A 24,061-nucleotide genomic window follows, 5' to 3' on the forward strand; every position below is an offset into this window, starting at 1 on the left:
TGCAATTGCCGTTCTTTCATAATATTATATTATATATACTATATATAATATAATATTATATAATATGCAATATATCATATAATAATATAATTTTATTTTTATATTATATTATAAAAAATCGTTAAAAGTATAAAACTTTGAAAAACCATAATCTCTTTAAAAAAAAGTCGTACAACGTTAGACAGTAGACCATTTTAAAGCTAATTGATTTCTATTTCTATTACGTGTACCATTTCATATACCTAAAGTTACGCGGAAAAAAGTTACAGAACAATATTTGCGAAATTACAAGGAAAATTGCCCAAAATTGCTGTGAGTGGCGAACTTTGAAAAATCATATTTCGAAAACTATAAATCCTAATTACCTCTACTACACAACATTTTAAAGAAGAAATATGTAGACTTTTTTTCTGTAAAGCAATGTCTATACCTATATCCTCGTGGACAAAAGTTATGGGACAAAAAACAAAATTTATTCCTTTTGGGTTTCTTTGTGCTTTTTCTTTTGAATATATTTTTGTAAAAAAAAGTATCATTGGCTTTAAAAAGCGATATTTAGATAAGAAATTTAACCAGGAACAATTTTTATGTAGGTATGTTTATACCAAAAGTGCATAGATCTCACCCTAATGTAACCTGTGCCCAGGGACTAATTCACCCATTTCTCAAAAACGCACCCCTTTAAATGGTAGCACTCCACGGTTTTTTCATATATAGATGTCCATTGACCATATGAAATAATAAAACCCCGTTAACGTTGTAGTTCCTTTTAGCTATCTTATTTTGAATATAATCAATAGCCTATAACTGTTATTTATAATTATGATTCCAAAAATTACACTAGTATTAAATAGAATTTTTTTAAATACCACGGTTGTTTAAAATGGTATAATATATAACTTTAAGTATATAAACTTTTAATTATTTATTAAAACAATTAAAAAAAGATACGCAACAGCCGGGTTCCAACTGGGGACCTCTCGATCTGCAGTCTAATGCCATTGAGGCACCATCAATTTGTAGATATCGATTTATTAACTTACAGTGGAACCCCAATAAGTCGGCCCCCGATAATCCAGAAGTCCGGCTAACCCGGACCGATTTTTATCAGACAAACATTTCAACAATAAAAATGTATGTAATATAATATTTGAGAGATTATTTCATTCATAGGAGATTCTGACCAATAGAAAGCTACAGAAATCTGAATTAAATCGATAATTTTTGATAATCTCTCGTCGTTAAGTATATTACGTCAGATGCCCTTCGTTGCTACGAAAAAATACATTCAGTGACATTAATGACAATTAATGTTTTAAAAATTATAAAAGTGATGACTTTCAATCGTCAAATATTTATAAAAACTGTGTGTTTAATGGTACTTACATAAATAAATTACAATAAAATTTTGGTTTTGAACAGTTTTATTCATGAAATAATCGCAACAAATTGCACTCGACCTCTGAAATTAATATAGAATTTTTGCTCTCGTGACACGTTGACATAATTTCACTCGCCTTCGGCTCGTGAAATTAAAACTGTCAAAGTGTCACTCGGGAAAAATTCAATAATTTCAGAGCTCTTTTGCAATTACTACTGATAATTTGTATTTGTGTAATTTGAACAATGCGATAGTAAAAATGAGTCAAGGCACACAATGATTATCGAAAACAGCAGGCAGCTGTAGTATCCCTTTATGTGTTTCAAAAGGTCTTAGCATTGTTTAAAAAAGACTAAAAGGCTATTTAAAAAATTATTTTTTAAACAATGGTCTTAGTCTGTATTGTGTGTAATATAGTCTTGTATTGGTCGATTCCGTTCTGTAATAGTGCTTCAGATAGGTTTGTGTTTGCGTGTACTTTTGTCTACTTAATGGCAACAAAACGTAAAAATGTTCTAGTGACAATGGAAAAGAAAGTAGAAGCATTAGGTAGGATTGATAAAGGCGAATCTTTAAAAACAATTGCAGATTGCAGCATCATATGGTGTCGGTACATCTACAGTATTGGATTGGAAGAAAAATAGAACTAAAATCCAAGAATTTTGTTTCAAAATGATAATAAAAGACAAGTTTCATGTTATTTCAATTGTAACAGAGTTTATTTGTAAGTATACCGTATTTTATTAATTTTTACCATATTTTCCGGCTAACCCGGATTTTAGATAACCCGGATCGGCCGCGGTCCCCATTAATCCAAGTTATCGAGGTTCCACTGTACTTTAAAAGATCATTGCATTAGTCACATTTTTAAAGTAGTTTGGAATTTAAAAAAAAATAGATTTATCCATACAGTGTGATTGGTCAGTGAGATAAAGCTTTGTAGATCCGTTATAAGTAATAGATAGTAATAAAATTTAATAACAAAAATCGTAGCCAACTTTTATTACAGATTGATAATCAGTAATCGTAAATTGTAAGTTTTACACAATTATTCAGTCATGGCTTACTTAAAATTGGGAAAGATTTAGACCCGTAATTATTAATAATTTGGCTCTGAAAATATCTCGAAAACTAATAAATTTACACATAGGGAATGTTATACAAAAATTATAGTATGGTAATTATACTTTTCGATAATGATATAAAATACAGGGTGTTCTATTTAAAATTACTGAGAAAATCATGTACTTGCGTTTTGACTCACCCTGTATTCAATATGAAGAAAATTAGCAAAACAATTATTTACGAAAATTTTGACAATAAATAAAAAAATATGACGTCAATAAACCATTGATCTTGTGATTGCTTTTATTTATACAGGTAGTTAAACTTGTTACGATTTTCATATAAAATTGGTTATAACTTTGTAAATACCCCATATAACATACCAAACCTTTATTCGAAAAGTTACGAAGATTTCGAATATAAAATAAAATACAGGGTGTTCTATTTAAAAAAACATAAGTTTGGTATGCCACTATGTTATCGAACACCCTGTAACACTTTTACTAATTTTGTAATATGAAGCTCAAAGTTCGCTACAATTTTTGTTATTAAGTTTTATCGCTATACATTACTATAACGGAGCTACGGAGCTTCATCCCACTAATTATTAATCACCCTGTATAGTAGTAGTAAAATATTGCATTTTAAGCTAGTTCTAAGCTATCCTGAAAATTTCAGGTGTCTAGGTAGCCTAGAACTATTTTTAAAATGGATTACAAAATTTGCGGAGTCGTTGACACCAACCAACCCAAGTATATAAAAAGGTTTTAATATCATTGAATTCATCATTTTACTTTGATCAAATATGTTTCTATTTTGTTTTTGATTATGCTGAATCCGAATATGGTATTACAATTTAAAAATTCTTATACAGAAGCTCTTATACCGTATGTCTGCGCAGCTAGGATCCACATGAAAAACTTTTTTATTATCAATTTTACGAAAAAAATTATTCTTCATAAAATGCTCTGGATAGTCAAAAATTTAAAACTCAACCATCACATATCAAATTTTATCAATTTTATACTAGTTATGTCAAAAATATAAATTTCGTTAAAGAGTAAAGTACTTTCATATTCCAGAATATCAAAAAATGCTATTATGAAAAGTTGTTTGAAATTAAAAACTATGTTTTAATATACAATTACATTATCCTAATCGAAAAAAAAATTTCAATTTTTTCTCAAATTACGGATACCCATCATCATTTTCTTATAATTATGATAACTAGTTTATTATCAATTTTACGAAAAAAAGTTATTCTTCATAAAATGCTCTACCTGGTCTAAAATTTAAGATACAACTAATAGATATCAAACTTTTGCAATTTTATACGAGGTATGTAAAAAATATAAATTTTACTTAAGAGTTAACTGCCTTTATTATTCACAATATTTCAATTAGAAGGATGTAATTGAACACTGAAACATACTTTTAAATTCCAAACAACTTTTCTTATTAACAAGTTTCGATATTGTGAAACATAAAGTTACTTTACTCTTGAGTGAAATTCATATTTTTTGACAAACCTCATATAAAATTAATAAAATTTGACATTTGATGGTTGCATCTTAGATTATATACGACGCAGAGTATTTTATAAAAAATAGCTTTTTTCGTAAATCTCATAATAAAAAAGTTATCAATAGGTCTCGTAGTTAAGCAGACATACTGTATAAGAGCTAAAGCTTATTATTAAATGTATTTTAGGTAAGTTTTATAGAAAAAAGTTTTGATCACTTTCTATAAACATTTTTTTAACTGGTAATTTTCGGGTTTTGGATTACATTTTTGTTATATTTCTTAATTTTCTCAAAAAGAAATAGTTTATTTCATTTCTACAGTAAAATAATTCAGTGCATTTTAAAGACTACATCATAAGCTTTAAAGCAGCTATGGAACTGTAATAAATCTGTTCAAACTTGAGTAAGAGCGTCTTAAAGTGGTGGTAATTCTGTAAAACGACGAAGTTTTCAAAAATTACATTTTTTGAAACGTCGTATCATTTGAATTAAATTTTTGAGAATTTTTTGAGAGAAACATCGTTTAGTAAGATGACTAAACCCTGATATTTGACCTCTAAGAACGATACGAACAAGTTGAATTTTGCTAAGAATGTCAATTTTGGTACCCCGCAAAAGATCCAAAAAAGTTTACAGTATACGATATTGTACTCTAGCGCCAAGCTTCATAGAATGTTTTCTTATGTTTATGAGCAAAAATGAGCTTTCAAAAGAGCATCATTAATGTTCTTACAGGCTTGACATACTGAGCCACCCAAAATACATAAGTTAAAACCTTTTAAATATTGACTAAGTGTCTTACATTGGAAAATTAATTGAGAAATCCAAAGAATGAATATAATGAAGGATATAGCATTATATTACTCCCACGAAGCACGTGGGTGGCTAAGTGAAAAATACTATGTCTTCACATTAAGAACGGTATCTAGCATCCACCATATTCATCAAATTTGGCCCTTAGCGACTTCTATCTGTTTCAATACCCAAAAAAATGCATGCGTGAGAAACGTTTTTCATCAAATGATGAGGTCAGAACAGCTGTGGAAGCGTATTTTGCTGCCCTTTCAGATTGTTTCTTTATTCAGAACAAGTGTGTTAGTGTTCAGGGAGAATATTATATATTGAATAATAAAGTTGTCAAACCATAACTATAATTGTATCTGGAAAAGACTGTAAGATTTGTAGACATTTCGAAGTAGGTCAAAACGGCAAACAAGTGTATGTTCTCAAAAAAATTGATAGTGTGTTAAAAATGTTTCATTATCAACTAAGTACTTTCAATACATAACGTGCCATTATCAGAGCTTCCTAAAAGGACATTTAAGATAAGATTTTTTATAAAAAGAAAGATTGAAAAATTTACGTCCTCTTATAAAACCTTCATAGAAGAGCAACTGTTAAACGACACAATAAAAACATAGATTCTGGGCAAAAGCCACAGATATCGGGTATAACGAGCCCTTAAAATGAATAAATTCACATATAATTTCTTTTTTATTTTAAAAAGACAACATGGCTGAGTCAAACCATTTTGAGCCCATGTGAACAGCTGAGGAGGACTGTCATTCATTCAAATGATAAAGAAGGAACCACAATCTTATGCGACCTCTATATTCGTAAATAATAATTAAAAATTAATTAAAATTAAAAATGACAAAAAAGCCATATATAGGTTAAATGAATTTTAAGTTAAGATAAATTTTAATGTTAAATTTTCAAAAAATTACTATTATTAATATTGAAGTGAAATGTTAACGTCTATACACTTAAAAACAGCGGATTTGTTTAATTTTTTTTGAAAAAATACACTTAGTTGTTTGTTATAAACCTTATTCGGCATCAGTGAATACTTGGAGTTCCTTTTCAGTAAGCCAATTGGGATTTATAACTGGAATCATGGAATAACTGGATTCCATGATAAATAAAATTACTAATAAAAAATTTTTTTAAATGTGATTTTTTACAGGAGAAAAAGTATTGTTTACAAAGAAAAATATATTTTTTGCCATAATGACTAAACAACAATTAAAATATGTACTTATATTACGACTTATAGTAATATAATCCTGGAGTATATTGTCCAGCACCGGAAACAACAAATAATAAAATGTAAATTACGATCTTTCCAGAACGCCGATTATAACGAAACTAAAACCAAATTGTAAAGCACATTCCAGTGATAGGTTAGAAAAATAAGCAAGGTCAAAAATTAAATTTTTAAATATATTTCCAGTATAATTCTTATATCTGGCGTACAAAGTACGCCAGCGCGTGTAGTTAAAGGTTAAAAACAAAACTGTTATAGTTTGACCAAGTATGAAAGAAGTTGAAATCAAACCTAGGAGAAATCTCATTTGATAAGTTCAGATTTCGAAAACTGTTATTTTATAAATTAACAACCTTATTAATTAATTTAGAAATATCTCAAATATTTTACTTGTTTACAAATATGTCTAATCTTCTAATCATCTTTTTCAACAAAAGATGTCTTCTTTTTATTGCTATATCCATCGTTTACTTAGCTTTCCATTATCAAACACAAATTTTACTTCTGAATTAGATATTATTTCACAACTTACATAATATAGTAATGGTTACTCCCCTACTTTGTTTGATAACAAACACAGCAAACTAACGAATAAAAGGAACAGATCTCTAGCTTATAATGCGGCCCCGGACAATTCCACAGTTATGTATATATAGGTTATCCTTCATACATAGGTGATCCTTCAGACAATATAGCTAAAATCTAAAATAACATTCCTAACTTAAAACTTTCATTTAAATGTAAAGATAACAGTCTATTTTTCTTATACTAAAGACAAAATTAAAAAAACTTCAAAAAGTGACATTTATAAATTGTCATGTGGTGATTGCCCTGTGACCTACGTGGGTAGAACAATGCGACCTTTGGATACACGTATCAAAGAGCATCGGTCAAAGATCGATAAATCTAGCTTTGGTCATCATTTGCATGCATCAAAACATAGCTTTAGTCCCCAAAGAGATAGTAGGATCCTACATGGCATACCTAATAATAACCAAAATGAAGCTATAGTCCAAGTAATGAAGCTTAAAATAGGACAAAACCTCGCAATTTTTACAGAATGGATCGATTTGCTTGAAAATTTGAGAATAAGTAGTGGATAGTCCAAGGATCAAAATCTATATTATGCTGAAAGGCGCTTTTACCATGGGGGTGGAAATTTTTTGTTATATTTGGACAGCAAAAGTTGGTAAAAACATTCATTTTGAGCAAAAAACGAGGGAATTGAAAAAGAACTAGAGGAAAAAGAATTTCTCCAGGTCTATGGTTAAACAGAGAAGAATAGCGGTTAGGAGTCGAAAGGTGTCAGAGAACGCTGTAAACCAATAGTAGTAGTAGTAGTCGAACCATAAAATTTTGTTTGCCTTACTGAACCACAAAACTTATTGAACAGCCTAGTATAGAACGAGTTAGTTTTGAGAATCTACAAAATACATTATTTACCCACCCTGTATAATTATATGATGAAGTTTAATATCTCATTTATCATTCTTAGCGGGAAAATTATTTTGTTTGATTGTTTTAAATGAATACAAATCCAAGTTAAATACGGTACTGAGAAACCACTTACCATTATAATTGCTGGAGACTATCCCACTTACTTTCCCTGCTACTCTGCCTCCTACAGGCATATTAAAAGCCGCGTTAAGGAACTGTTGATAATCTCCTCAAACTTCCAAACACGAGTACTTAAGAATTCTGAAACTAAAGAAAAGTCCTATAAGCATAAAAGTTTCAAGTTAATGGGATTACCATGCTTGAGCATTTCTTTTTTAATCTCTAAGTAATCATCTGAGACGTCGCGCGTCGGTCAAACGAGCAGATGAGTTTATTACTTTATTTAAGAGCGTAGGCGCAAATATTTTACCGCTATCCATACTGTTTCTTTTTTTACACGGCAAATTACGTGTAGTAAATTTCTCACTGGTATGGAGATTAGTTGATAATGACATTGCCATCATTAAATTAGAGATGCCTTTTGAATGTTCTTGGATAACCGTTCGGTACTTGTTTAATCGCTTAAATTATTAATTCAGTTACTTAATATGATTATTTTTTCAGTATGTAGTCAGTGATTACAATAATTAAGACCATGAGAGCCAGAGTGGCTTAACTGATTTTAACATTACTTTACATAATCAAAGAAAATGATCAGAAGCTAACAATATTCGATAGTTTTAGGGGACGAGTTGAGTTCACTCCCAAAATATGAATATTACCTGACTACGTAAAAGGTAATATTTGAATTCACTCTCAGACGATTTTAGGCCGTCATTAATATAAGTAATTATTATACCTTAAAATCTAGACACTGTTGACAAATCACTCGTTTAAAAGTATATTTCTTATTAGACGTACTTGCACATCTACATCTAATTGGGATGATTTTTAAAAATGCAACTTGGTAATAATTCAAGAAAACAAAGTTTCATTGTTATGTTCTTGTTAATATTTGGTCACTAAATTTAATTGAATACATACATTAGAATAAATATAAAATTGTTATAACTGCCCCGCTTACTTTTTTAATTTGATATATTTTTTAGTTATTTTGGTTATTTTGGTTATTTAAGTTATTTTGTATTTATTTCAAATTATTATCTTTAAGTTTTTTCTCAATATCACTTTTCTATCGTATATTTTCACAACGGTATCTATACTTTGAAGTTTGATATAAGTATCTAATTGAAAATCTTGAAGAACATAAATAAACTGGTGAAAATTTGGATGTGTTGTATAATGAAGCATTATAGCGAGTGTGAAAAGACTCACATGGATTTGTTGTCCTTTGTAAAGACGAAGAGTTTTCAGCCCATATGTGGGGAGGAAATGTTGATGTTTCTTCAATATAGGTTTCAACGAAATAGTCACTAATTCTTTCACCTTCTGGTTGAATTGTATCAAAATATATGGCAAAGCAATCCCCAACGTCCTCTGCTTTGAGAAATGGTAAACCAAATATATAAGTTATATTTTTACTTATATCTGTTTCTGCGCCGTTTTTAACTGATATTCGTGGGACAGTTCCAACTGTTGAATTTATCTATACCAACTTTGACTCAAGTGAAACAGGCATCCCTTTAGTTTAGTGTCTGGAAAAACTTCTCAAATTGCTTTACGATAAAAGTGCTACTTGGCACCAATGTTTAAATTTCAGAAAAATAATATCTTTAAATCATACTTTATTGTAAACTCGCTCGGGAGTGAATTCGAATAGTGTCGGGAGTGAACTCGACCAATAAAATAACTACCTGCTCAAGACGGGAGTGAACTCAATGGTGCCCAGTTTTAGTAGTTTTATATTGACCAAGAATCGTTACTGGTCAACATACAATTACTAAAACAATCGGAGATTGATACATTCTGATCATTTTCTTTGATTATTTAAAGTAATGTTAAAATCAGCTAGGCCACTCTGGCTCTCATGGCCTCAATTTATATACTGTACAATAAAAACTAATACCCGAGAAAAGAGAAAAATTTATTTTTTTCAATAATATTTTGTTACTAGGTAACGATTAGATAAATTTTGAGACCATCTTTAACAATAAAATACTTGGATCACAGAATATATCTTGGTGTATTCTCGGCTTGGACTTTCCATAAATAATAAACAATATATAACTTTTTATTAATTTCATAATAATATTTTAAATCAATTATTTATGAAATGCACTATCAACATGATTTAATAAACGACTCAAAATATTCCTGAAGCAGTGTCAAATATTTAGTAACCGTGTTTGTCACTATTTTGTCACCACATTTTGTTCAACTGAGTGCATTGTATGACAAAGGTAGCACATGTTCGATTTGGAAAATATCACCACGGACATGGTGTTAATTTTTTTCGAATCCTGAAAAAACTAATTATAATATTTGAAAAATTTAAACGCAGAATAAAGGTTTACATTATTACCGAGAAAAGAAAGTCTCTTACAATAAACTAAAAGTTTCTTTTGAATGAGATATTTGAAATTAAAAATCACACTAAATTTTCTCTTCGTTTTCACCACTGTAACTTATTAAAATAAACATTGTAAAAGTTTTTAGAGACTTTCTACCCTCGATAATAACGGAGTCTTTCATTCTGCTTTAAATTTTTCAAAAATACTAATCAATTTTCTCAGGATTCGAAAAAAAATGAATACATTTAAATAGCATTGGAGCTAAATATCCATAAAATTGGAGTTAAATAATCAAATACCAATATCCTTACCCGTAAATAATTCCTCCAAAGTTACGAGTTGTAATCCAGGATTCCCAAATTTTAAATAAAGAAAGCTGGATAACCTAAAATAGAAAACTAACCGAATATATTTCACACTAGACAGATACTATAAATTGCTTTAGATCCTCGATAAGGATGGGCGTAAAGCAGATTCGGAATAAGAAGTGACGACGTACAGAAAAACCTCAACATATGGTCGAATCAGTCAAAGACTATCTCGAGTTTCTGGATTCGATCAGACGCCTCGTAAATTATTAGCCTTCGATTCGGACTTCCTGCCTTTTTTATAAGGAATTAATAAGTGGGGTCACATATGTGGAAGAATTATTTTGTAATGCCGTGTGGAAATAAATTAATATTTTTTGAAATAAGATAGGGTTAAATGCTGTAATATGTGAATTTTGCAAATAAAATACAGATATCGTGCATAGTTCTTTATTAAATCTTGACCAAGTACTTTTACTCTGCAATCATCGGCAGCATCTGAAGTAAGCCAAAAAAACGATTGTAGTGATAGAAAAAGTGGCAAAACTTCGACAAGAACGCAAATCTGTTTTTTTTTTATTAGAAAAGTATCGTCCACCAAAAGGTGATTAGCGACCAAACAAAATATAAATAAAACGTAAACAACTACAGATTATAGAAAAAAGAACTCCCCTGTCTTCTTTTATTCAGCATTCCAGTGTATCCAGAAGCTTGGTCTCCTTACAGGTTTTATTTTCTCCGGAAAATAGGCTTATGTCGCTACGGCATCCACATCGCGTTATTTTGTCGTGATTCGGTACTAGGAGGCTTGGTTTATTTCAGTTTATTCAGAGATAGCCATATATATATATATATATATATATATATATATATATATATATATATATATATATATATATATATATATATATATACTCTGAAGATCTCTAATGAGAGTGAAACTAGCAAGGGTGTTTATGGCGCTCTCTGAACGAACTTAAATAGAATGCCGAAATAAAGCAAATAAAGATAATGCGAAAATTCCACCATTTATCCTTTATGGCGTTACAAAAAAAGTGCAAGAACTTCTTACACTTATCAAAAAACACGCTCCAAAATTTACCTACAAAATTCTGCAAGATGACAAAATGAGGGTGCAACTAACAACCGTCGAGTAGTACAGAAACTTTAAAAAAGTTTTCGAAACAAATAAAATTGTCTACCACACATTTGTTCTGTCAGAAGAAAAACACTTCAGAATTGTACTAAGAAACATACACCACTCTACCCCAATCGCAAAAATAACCAATACACTTAAGGATCAGGGTCATCAAGTTATTAAAATTATGAATATCTACAACAGGGAAAACAAACAACCTAAAAATCTGTTTTTCGTTGACCTACAAAGACAAGAGAACAATAAGGAGATTTATAACATAACAAAACTACTAAATGCGATTGTTCTTTTTGAAACACCCAACAAGAAAACAATCATAGTTCAGTGCAAGAGATGCCAAAATTATGGACATACCAGGAACTAATGTACGATACCTTATCGATGCGTAAAGTGTGCGGGTAATCATGATTATCGTACATGAATAAAGAAAAAAGAAGACGGAAAACCAGCTACGTGCACTTTATGTGGTGGTGAGCACCCGGCTAATTATAAAAAATGTTAGGTTTACATAGAAATACTAAACAAGAGATACCCTCAGAAAAATGGAATTGCTTACCAACAAAGCAATAATCTATCAACACAGATAACAACACAAGCTCCTATACAACAAGCATTTCAATTAAGTAACGATGAGGTAACAAGGGGAAGACCTACCTACGCCCAAATCGCCGGAAATCGACAAAATGTACAAAATCTGTCAAACAATAACAACGAGTCCAACAACAGGTATCTTCTCAACATAATCTTCAATCTGCAAAAAACTATAGAAGAACAACAAAAAACAATATCACTGCTAACTCAAGAAATCCGACAAATTAGAGAAGAACTTATTTCTAGAAAATGTTGACACAACTTTTAAGAATAGCACAATGGAACGCAAATGGAATAATCAAACATAAATATGAGATTGAATACTTCTTAAATATGAACAAAATCGATATTTTGTTGATTTCAGAATCACACTTATTTAACAGTGCTCAGTTGAAAATAACAAACTTTTACATATATAATACAGGTCATCCAGATGCTGAGAGAAATCCAAGAGGTGAAGCAACAGTAATAATCAGGCAGAACCTGAAACATTATGAATTACCCAAATTAGAACAAGATTTTATGCAAGCAGCAAGTATCGTAATAGAAGATTGGGTAGGGCCACTAGCGATATCGGCCGTTTATTGTCCTCCGAGATACAGGCCAAATAAAGAAGGTTTTATAAATCTCTTCAAAACACTGGGAAACCGATTCTTGGCTGGAGGTGATTATAACGCAAAACATACTAGTTGGGCTTCCAGACTTTCACCTCCAGGAAAGGGAAGAGTTTTATATTCAGTTGTACAAGAAATGAATTTAAGCCACCTCTCTACATATCAACCCACATACTGGCCCAGTGATTCAAATAGAGTACCAGATCTATTCGACTTTTTCATTGTAAAAGGTATATCAGACGAGCACTTAAATATTGTATCCAGCGATGATTTAAATTCTGACCACACTCCAATTATTGCACCCATATCAACCATACCTCAAGAAACGGAGGTGACACCGCATTTGATCTCCAAAAAAACTAACTGGGAATATTTTAAATCAATACTAGATCAAAATATAAATCTACAAATACCACTGAAAACACCAAATGATATTGAATTAGCAGTCGAATATTTTACTAAGTTGGTTCAACAAGCAGCATGGGAAGCTACGCCCCATGATACTAAAAACAAAATGCACCGAAAACAATCAATGCCCACAAATCATTAGAACTGAAATACTAAAAAAGCGGAGGCTTAGAAAAAGATGGCAAATAACGAGACACCCAAATGACAAAACCAACTACCATCGAAGATGTAGACAACTAAAAGAATTAATAAAAAATCTTAAAAATTAATATTTTCAAAGTTATAATATGCAGAATTTAACACCAACTGCGGATTTCGACTATTCTCTATGGAAGGCCACAAAAAATTTGAAAAATCCAAAACAACAAATCCCGCCTATCAGGCATAATAACAAATGGTTACGAACAAACCAGGAAAAGGCAAAAGCATTTGCAAACTATTTCGAAGAAGGATTTCAGCCATTACCTGCAGATGAGAATAATATCGATGAAAGAATACATAAATTTTTAGGTAGTATATATCAAATGTCTTTACTTCCCAAACTAACAACACCTAAAGAAGTAGCACAAATTATTCAATACGAAATTCGGACAAAAAAAGCACCTGGAGACGATCTCTTTACTGGTGAGATAATCAAACAACTACCAAAAAAGGGATTACAATGGTAACACAACTAATAAATGCAGACTATAAGGCTAGGATATTTTCCAGCACAATGGAAGTTAGCAGACATTATACTAATACAAAAACCAGGAAAACCTGCTAAAGAGATAAAATCATATAGACCAATAAGCTTGTTACCTGTTATGTCTAAAATTGCAGAGAAAATTATAAAAGAACGATTATTAATAGAAATAGATGAACATAAACTAGTTCCATCGCATCAATTTGGATTTCGCCTTAAACACTTGACCATTGAACAAGTGCACAAAGTCGTTGATATGATACAAACTACATTTCAGGAAAAGAGCTACTTCAATGCTGTGTTCCTGGATATAAGTCAAGCTTTCGACAAGGTTTGACACCCCGGATTGCTTTATAAACTAAAGAAAAACCTATCTCATCAACTCTATATCTTGCTCAAATCTTATATTGAAGAGAGGCACTTTAAAATAAGATATGATGACTTTATAACAGACATTCATCCTATAAAAGCTGGTGTGCCCCAAGGAGGTATACTTGGCACCATACTTTATACTTTTGTAAAGACTGAAATAGTTTTGTACACACTTATGAATACAGGTAAATAGGGAGAAGTGTACTTTTGAAGTGTGTTAGTTAAATACAGTGGAACCTCGATAACTCGGATTAATCGGGACCGCGACCGATCCGGGTTATCGAAAATCCGAGATAGCCGGAGAATATGGTAAAAATTAATAAAATACGGTATACTTACAGATAAACTCCGTTAGAATTGAAATAACATGAAATATATTTATAAATATGCACAGTACCTACTCATTAAAATTACCAAAAAAAACACCAAACACAAACGTAAGCAAATGGAAGCGAACAATACAAGACACACAATACAGTCATAATGATGTAATGTTATTATTTAAGAACAGTGAAACCTAAAGACCATTGTTTATAAAAGAATTTTTTAAATAGTCTTTCCTAAACAATGCTGACAGTTTGAAATAAAAAGGAATAGATACTACAGACAGGTGGCTGTTGTTTCTGCGGCGTGTGCTATGAGTCATTTTTAATATCGTATAGTTCAAATTACACACATACACATTATCTCTCAAATATTATATTACATACATTTTTATTGTTGAAAGGTTTGTCTGATAATTAACTATTTTGATGGAAAATAAGCCACAAATAAATTGAAAAATACAAAATATTGAAAATCAAAATGTTTATCTGATGAAAATCGGTCCGGGTTAGCCGGACTTCCGGGTTATCGGGGCCGACTTATCGGGGTTCCACTGTACTTCCTAGCTGAGCGCTTTCGGCTTATAAAGCCATCTTCAGAGCTGTGCTACAATAAAAAGGTCTCTAATGAATAATTGATTTTAGAATTCAAAAGTTTAACTTACGTCAAAAGGTTCAAAATACCACTATGAAGAGGGATGATCCCATGTATGATATAAAAATACTTCTATTTTTTATGCAGTTTTTTTTCATCAGTTAAAAAGACTGCATAAAAAATAGAAGTATTTTTATATCATACATGGGATCCATCTTTCTTCATAGTGGTATTTTGAACCTTTTGACGTAAGTTAAACTTTTGAATTCTAAAATCAATTATTCATTAGAGACCTTTTTATTGTAGCATAGCTCTGAAGATGGCTTTATAAGCCGAAAGCGCTCAGCTAGGAAGTATTTAATTTACACACTTCAAAAGTACACTTCTCCCTATTTACCCGACTTTATACTTTGTTTACAGCTGACTTTCCAACCGATGACCATCACCTAACAGCATGACACTGCAATTATGGTGAAAGACAAAAATCCCGAAATTGCGACTCGCACATTACAAACAAGATTAAACAAAACACATAAGTGGGCTTGTAGATGGAGAATAAAAATAAACGACGAAAAATCAACCAATGTAACTTTAACAAAATGCCAAGGTGACACACCATCAATATATTACAACAACCACCTAATACCAAAAAAAAGATAGTGCCAAGTACTTGGGATTGCATCTAGACAAAAGGCTAACTTGGAAAACACATATCTGTAATAAACGTAAACAACTAGGAATTGTACTTAAAAAACACTACTGGCTACTTGGAAGTAACTCACCACTATCATTAAACAATAAACTCCTGGTCTACAGTTCCATCATAAAGCCTATTTGGACATACGGCGTACAACTCTGCGGTACAGCATCTGACAGCAACATAGCGATCCTAGAACGATTCCAGTCAAAGACATTAAGAACTATAGTGACTGCCCCTTGGTTTATCTCAAGTGGTTTCTCAAGTGGTTATCTTGGTTTATCTACAGTGACTTAAAAATCCCTACAGTGAAACAAATTATCGCGCAGTGTAATAATAAATATCTAAAGAGTCTTGAAGTGCACTCCAACAATCTTGTAATCGGTCTCCTTGACAATAGTGAACAAAACAACAGACTAAATATTCGTAGTCCACTGGATTTACCCTATTAGTCCTATCGCCAGGGGGGGTACAACGGCCTCCTTAATTCAGATGGACTTACCCAAGTTTTTTTTATATATTTTGACCCGTAGAATACGAATTTTTTCGGTAACAGCTGATCCGGATGTCGATAAGATTGTTATAGACAAAGAACTTGAGGAATTACATAACAGCGATTTCTCGCAAAACAAAACACCTTTTTGTATTTTTTGAGTCATTTTAAGCAAAAAATATTCCTACGTATTTTCGTAGAATGCATAGTTTTCGAGATAACCGCGGTTGAACTTTCAAAAAATCGAAAAATTGCAATTTTTGAACCCGAATAACTTTTGATTAAAAAATAAAGCAGCAATTCTGCTTACCGCATTTAAAAGGTTAAGTCAAATTATATCGGTTTTAATTATTTGCATTGCTAAAAATTTATTTTTTTATTGTTAAAAAAGCTGTAAATACATAGTGTTTCCCGTGCCTAATACATGCGTTTTAACGCATGCTACGTAGAAATTGCCTCGCTTGCACTTTTAGCTACTCTACCTACTCGTTCGATTTTAAATGAGAAATCATTGAAAATATCACTCACCCACTAGGTGTTTATAGCTTTGTTTAACAATAAAATAATAAATTTTTGGCAATGCAAATAATCAAAACTGATATAATTTGACTTAAACTTTCAAATGCGGTAAGCAGAATTGCTAATTTTTTAATCAAAAGTTATTCGGGTTCAAAAATTGCAATTTTTCGATTTTTTGAAAGTTCAACCGCGGTTACCTCAAAAACTATGCATCCTACGAAAAAACTTGTCAGAACATTTTTTGCCTAGAATGACCCAAAAAAATACAAAAAGATGTTTTGTTTTGCGAGAAATCACTGTTATGTAATTCCTCAAGTTCTTTGTCTATAACAATCTTATCGACATCCGGATCGACTGTTACCCAAAAAATTCGTATTCTGCGGGTCAAAATATATAAAAAAAACTTGGGTAAGTCCATCTGAATTAAGGAGGCCGTTGTACCCCCCTGGCGACAGGACTATATAGACAATAGACAACAAGTAAAAGTTTAGAATAAGTTTAGATTAAGTAATGAAGTAAATAGATATAAGTCATACCAATGTATATCCAGTTAGAACAATATTCAACCAATAGAGTTATAGCCACTGGGCGATGACTCTTTATGTTAAAATTCTATTTAACAAAAATGCTTAGTGTTTATGGTTTGAAATACACAGATGGCGTTTGTAACAATTAAAAAAAATAGAATGCCTCTCTTGATTTCGATTTACGGCGAATTCTTCTGTACTAATTTTACTCCTAACTGAGTATCAAGACCAAGTTTTCGTTGCAATTTTGCCACGCTGAATAGGCAGGAAGTAAGGTGCAAATTATAGACCTCCCCGTGTCTTCTTTTATTCAACATTCATTTGGTTTGCAAGTAATAAAAACCACGACTGCCTGTTAAGCGACGATGGGAACATTATTTTTGATTTTATTCAGCTTACAATTAGTTTGCGACCCCTCATTTTGCCACAAGCACAACAATTTATTCCTAAAATAAGGTTTTAAGTTGCTGTAAATAATCGCTAAAATTGCCTGTCGTGCAGTCCTGTCAAATTCTTCGGTTCTTGTTATTCCGATATGTGTTGGTACCCACAAAAATTCTATTCTTCCATGTTGATGAGCTTAGCACATGTGTTTTAATAGAAGCTGATGTTTTATTATATAAGAGACGTCTTATATTTCAGTTCGTTCAGAGAGCGTCACCAATGCCCTTACGTTCGTTTCACTCTCATTAGAGATCCTCAGAGGATGTATATATGACTACCTCTCAGGTAGTACCTCTAAGAGGTAGTCATATAATATAACAGGCGGGCTGAAAAGTTCGTAGGCTAACATAGAAAGAATTTTTTTGATAAAATTTGATTTTATTATTCAAAATAGTTTCCTTCGAGGGCTCTACAACGATTATGGCGGTCATACAACTTTTCAATACCATTTTTATAATACAATTTCTCTTTAGCCTCAAAATAAGCCTCAGTTTCGGCGATTAACTCTTCATTGGTGCTAAATTTCTTTCCAGCGAGCATTCTATTGAGGTCAGCTAAAAGGTAGTAGTCGCCGGGAGCCATATCTGGTGAATACGGTGGCTGCAGAGGCAATTCGAATCCCAGTTCATGAAATTTTGAAAATGATTTGAAAAAATCATTTTTATTAATTTGTTACACGGTGCGTTATCTTGATGAAACAGCACTTTATTTTTCTTTAAATGGGGGCATTTTTACAAGATTTCGTGGTTCAAATGTCTCAATAGCGCAACTAAATAGTCGCTGTTAATGTTTTTTTCCGTTTCAAGATGCTCGATGAATATTATACTATGCGCATCCCAACATACTGATGCCATAACCTTGCCAGCCGACTGTTGCGTCTTTCCACGCTTTGGAGTCGGTTCATCACGTGCAGTCGACCCGGCAGACTTGATTAGACTCCGGTGTGAAATGATGGAGCCATGTGTCATCCATTGTAATATATCGACGCAAAAATTCGGTTTTATTACGGTTGAATAGCTTCAAATACTTCTCAGAAACATCAATTCGTTGTTGTTTTTGATCGATTGTGAGCTCTCGCGGCACCCACTTTGCACAGAGGTTTCGCATACTCAAATATTCATGCATATTATATCCAACACGTTCCTTTTATGTCTTTACAGTCTCAGCTTTCTCGAACAACTTCACTTTATGGTCATCCAAAATTATTTTGTGGACTTGTTTGATATTTTCATCGGTAACAGCCTCTTTGGGACGTCCACTGCATGCATCGTCCTCGGTGCTTATTTCGCCTCGTTTAAACTTAGCAAACTATTCCTCAACGGTTGATTTTCCTTATACAGGGTCCGAATATTATTTATCAAGCCAAGATTTGGTTTCAACAGTATTTATTTTCGCCAAAAAGCAATCAAATATTAAGGTACGAAATTCCTTTATATCCATTTTTTTAAACTAACATAAGTGGCTCCACTTAAAATGCTATATCTCATAAACTAATAGTTAGTTCGACAGCTGTCAAAATTATAAACGGATCTTTTGAAGGTTAGGGCTGACTAAAAATCATATGTATTTAATACCAGTAGAGCCATCTATGTGTCAGCCTACGAACTTTTCAGCCCGCCGATTATGATCCCTCTGAATATATTTAATGAGAGTTAAACGTACATACGTAAGGGCGTTTATGACGCTCTCTAAATGAACTGAAATATAAGACGCCTCTTGATTTCGTTTACCAGCGAATTATTTCCAGAATTATTTAATTATTATATTTAACCCTCCGTTACTCGCGCGGTCTACAATCGTAGACCACTGTCCTTTAAGTGGTCGCTAATTGCAGAAAACTACACATACGCCCCCATCCCGCTTAGTAGCTGTCACTATTACTTCCAACTTACTCTTCAGTTTGCTAAACGCCGCCGATCTGTTTGCATTATTTTTTACCATTATTCACAGAGCACTGGTCTACAACCGTAGACCGCGCGACTAAGCGCGTTCCAGTTTTTAGTTGTGTATATAAAGCTAATATGTAGCCTGCTGTGTATATAAAGCTAATAACATAAATAAAAAGTTTCAAGAAGCGACTTCATTGAGAACTTAGCATGGGAACTAATCAAACCGAAATTGGATATGGGTCAACTATATCTTCCCTGCTAAGAGAACTTAGACGACGAGCTCACGTACTGCTCGGAGTTCAAGAAGTCGTACCCCGTCCCCCTAATATTCCAACAAATTACGTGGAACGATGTTGTATTTGTGAACGAATTTGCAATACGTCAACAAGAACAGCATGCCAAAGATGTGACAAATTTGCATGCAAGGATCATCTCAGGAACATTTGTACTGAATGTTCGACGGACTAAAATTGTTCCACTTTTACCATTTAATAGTTTTGTTCTTTTTTTAATTTTTAGTTCTATTCTTTATTATTTATCCCTATTAGTCATTTTAGAAGTTCAAAGATAAAAAATATTTGTGTTTTTTTACTAAATTGAGCTTATTTTTGTGACCATTTTCATTTACTTGCGAATAAATTGAGCTTATTTTTGTGACCATTTTCATTTACTTGCGAATAAAGCCCCAAAAAATTATGACCTCGTTTTTAATTTTATCACTGAACAAAACATATCTAATATCAAAGTAGGGACATAAATACCATAACATGTTATTAACCATTAATTTGTTAATTTTGTCAAAATGCGGTATTATACGACAATAACCTATTGGTCTACAATCGTAGACCGCGCGACTAAGCTTGTCAGCAATAACCGCGCGCCTAACGTAGGGTTAATTAGGATTTAAGTCTGTCCTGATAATGAATAAAAGTTCAACATTAGAAGATTTATAAAGGATGATTATATTTATTACCCTTCCTTCATTTTTAAGAGGCCATTAGGATAATTAAGTCGCTATATTTGTGAACTTTTACAAGGTAAAATTGAAGGAAAAAGGGCCCTAGGACGAAGAAGAATATCCTGGCTTGCTAACCTGAGAACATGGTATAGAAAGACCTCAACACATATTCCGTATAGCAACCAACAAAGTTATCGTAGCGAGAATGATCGCCAACGTTTAGAACGGACAGGCACCCTAAGAAGAAGATTTAACAAACAATCGTCTTGTAGGTTTAAGTCATTTTTATATAATAGATTTTAACATCGCGCCTGTAACAAACGAATTTTAATCTAAATCCTTTTGTGTAAATTAAAACTTAAATTCGCAGACTAAATTAATGACTTTTAAAACAAATCTTCGAAAGAGTCGTTGTTTAATTCAAGTCCTAACCAAACTCAATTTTAAAGTTGGGGATTTAACGCGCAAACAAAATTGGCGTGTTCCTTTCTGTGACTAAACTAATATTTGCAGCTAGATAATACAGGGTGTAGCAAAAACGTAGCTCATGCATTTTTTTTATGGTATAGACTTGGGTGACAACCATGCCAGTCACAACTTTTTTGTTTTCTGTTCATACATAAGGAAGGCAATGAGGTCCTTAGAGTTCCATAGCAAACTCTTCTACAGCTCTCTACTCAGTTCAAAAGCTGGCCGCTATGGACTGTCCAAGTTGCTCACCACATTTTCCATTATACATCTTCTTCTTCTTCTTTTTTCGTATGTACATAATATACCAAATTATCAGGATTAATAAGTTTAGAGGTTAATTTTAGTTTCACAGATAAATTTCATTAAACAATCATACCGTGCTAGGTCTAGTTTGCATGGAGGAAGAGCTCTGAATTGGGTAGGGGTTTTTCAGTACTTTGTGAAAGACAGACCTGGATGGGGAAGTCCTTAACCCCAACACGGCGCGTCCCAATGGTTGATAGGGAACGTTCCTGTAGATATACAGGACAGGTACGAATAAGGCTTCGCCAAATAAGTACCGGCGGATCAACTGAGGACATGACACAGGACAGCAGCTGTGTCATTAGTGTAACAGGTGCGGTGCCATAAAGTCGCAGGCGACAATCAAATAATGATTTAACCGGCTGCGATACTGCGAACCTAAACCTAAATAAAAACCGAATGTGCGCCGGTATAAGCAATCAACCGTTACCAGGAGGTACGGAAGGGCACTCTATTGTCCTGGGGTTGAGAAATCGGCCCCGAAGGCGATTGAGCTGAAAATTCAGTCAACGGCAGTGGAATCAGGAAAGCAACGGGAAACTACCTGAGTATAACTTCCCTAGTAACTCATGATGACAGATGTTAATAATGTAAATATATTTACTAATCATGGGACTCGGAATCCAAGATTCGGCGTGGGAAACAGCAGGGTTTCCCCAGTCGTCAGCAAGCGAATTCCCTGTAATTCATCAAATTTGGTAATAGATAAGGCATGTTTAATAGCGACTTGGAATATTACAAGTATGTTTGAATCTGGAAAGATTCACAATACGATCAAGGAAATGCGAAGGTTAAATATAAATATCTTAGGTATAAGCGAGATGAGGTGGCCGGGTTCTGGCCATATGACGATAGATAATTATGAAATTTACTACTCTGGTGAAGAAGGTCCGCAACATAGAAATGGTGTGGCATTTATTTTAGAACAAAATGTCGCAAAATCAGTAAAAAATATCGTGCTATACTCAGATAGATTAATAATGTTACAAATAAAAACAAATCGTACAGACTTAAACATCATTCAGGTATATGCACCTACACAACAATATGACGATGAAGTTGTCGAAAGCTTTTATTCAGATCTAGACTATTTATTATCACTCACAGGAAGCCAAGATATAAACATTGTATTGGGGGATTTCAATGCCAAGGTTGTAAGAGGTAGTGAAGAAGATGTCGTTGGCAAGTTTGGTTTAGGAATGAGAAACGACCGTGGAGATGGAATGATTAGATTTTGTGTAGAAAAACAATTAGTAATATCCAACACTTTTTTTGACTTGCCTAAGCAACGACTTTACACGTGGAAATCTCCTATGGACACTTGTGGAAGAATAGTAAGAAATCAAATTGATTATATCTGTATATCAAAAAGATATAGAAATGCTATCTTGTCCTCCAAAACATATCCAGGAGCGGATGTACCCTCCAACCACAACTTACTAGCAGCTAAAGTATTACTTAAATTTAAAAAGATTAAAAAACCCAAAATATCTCCTAGGATCAGCAAAGATAAACTTTCAAATGCGGAAGTGAAAGAAATAGTAACCGATAAATTAGAAGATCAGTTTCAGAAATTGGGAAATAAAAATTCAGAAGAACAATTATGGGAGTCATGCAAAGAAACATTGGAAAAAGTCCAAGAAGACCATCTAATGGAAAATCAGCGTAGGAATAAGCAACAGTGGATGACAGAAGAGATATTGAATTTAATGGATGTAAGAAGAAAATATAAGAATGCTAATCTGACAGAATACAAAAAGCTAAACAGTATGATTCGAAGAAAAATAAGATCAGCTAAATCAGAGTGGCATAAACAACAATGTAAAGAAATTGAGAACTACGAGCGTATCTATGACGCATTCAATATGCACAAAAAACTGAAAGAAGTTGCAGGACTGAATAAAAAATGTAATCCTCCACTAATCGAAGATAAAAACGGAAAAATTATAATCGATATCGAAGGTCAACTAATACGATGGACAGAATATATAAAGGAATTATTCGATGATGAAAGAAGCGAACTAGAAACGCTAAATGACATAAGCGGTCCTCCAATAACTACGGAAGAAGTGCAATACGCTATAAAGAACGCAAAAAACGGCAAGGCGATCGGACCAGATGGGATTTACGTAGAAACACTAAAGCTTTTAGGTGCCGAGGGCATTAAGATACTTACGAAATTGTTCAACTTAATCTACGAAAGCGGAAAAATTCCTAAAGATTGGCTTAAATCCTCATTTGTTGTACTACCAAAAAAACACAGAGCCACAAAATGCAGCGACTATCGCACCATCAGCCTAATGAGTCATGTATTGAAAACGTTTCTCAGAATAATTCATCAAAGAACATATAGAAGAATTGAGGAAAGAATCTCAAGTACTCAATTCGGTTTTCGCTGTGGCCTTGGAACGCGTGATGCACTATTCGCAACTCAAGTTTTAATTCAAAGATGCAGAGATGTAAATCATGACGTTTTCATGTGCGCGATTGATTTTGAAAAGACCTTTGATAAAGTTCGTCATGAAAAAATGCTACATATTCTCAAAACTACCGGTCTGGACGGTAGGGACATTAGAATAATCGCAAATTTGTATTGGGGCCAGGCTGCATGTATTACGGCTGCGAATCAGTGCTCTGAAGAAGTAAAAATCAAGCACGGAGTTCGACAAGGCTGTATATTGTCACCAATGTTGTTTAATCTTTACGCTGAAACAATCTTAAATGAAGTGTTGGAAAACGCAAAAGAGGGAATACTCATTAATGGTATGCTTATGAACAATATCA

This window comes from Diabrotica virgifera, chromosome 4 (assembly GCF_917563875.1).
Source record: "Diabrotica virgifera virgifera chromosome 4, PGI_DIABVI_V3a".
In the NCBI taxonomy this organism is placed as follows: domain Eukaryota; kingdom Metazoa; phylum Arthropoda; class Insecta; order Coleoptera; family Chrysomelidae; genus Diabrotica; species Diabrotica virgifera.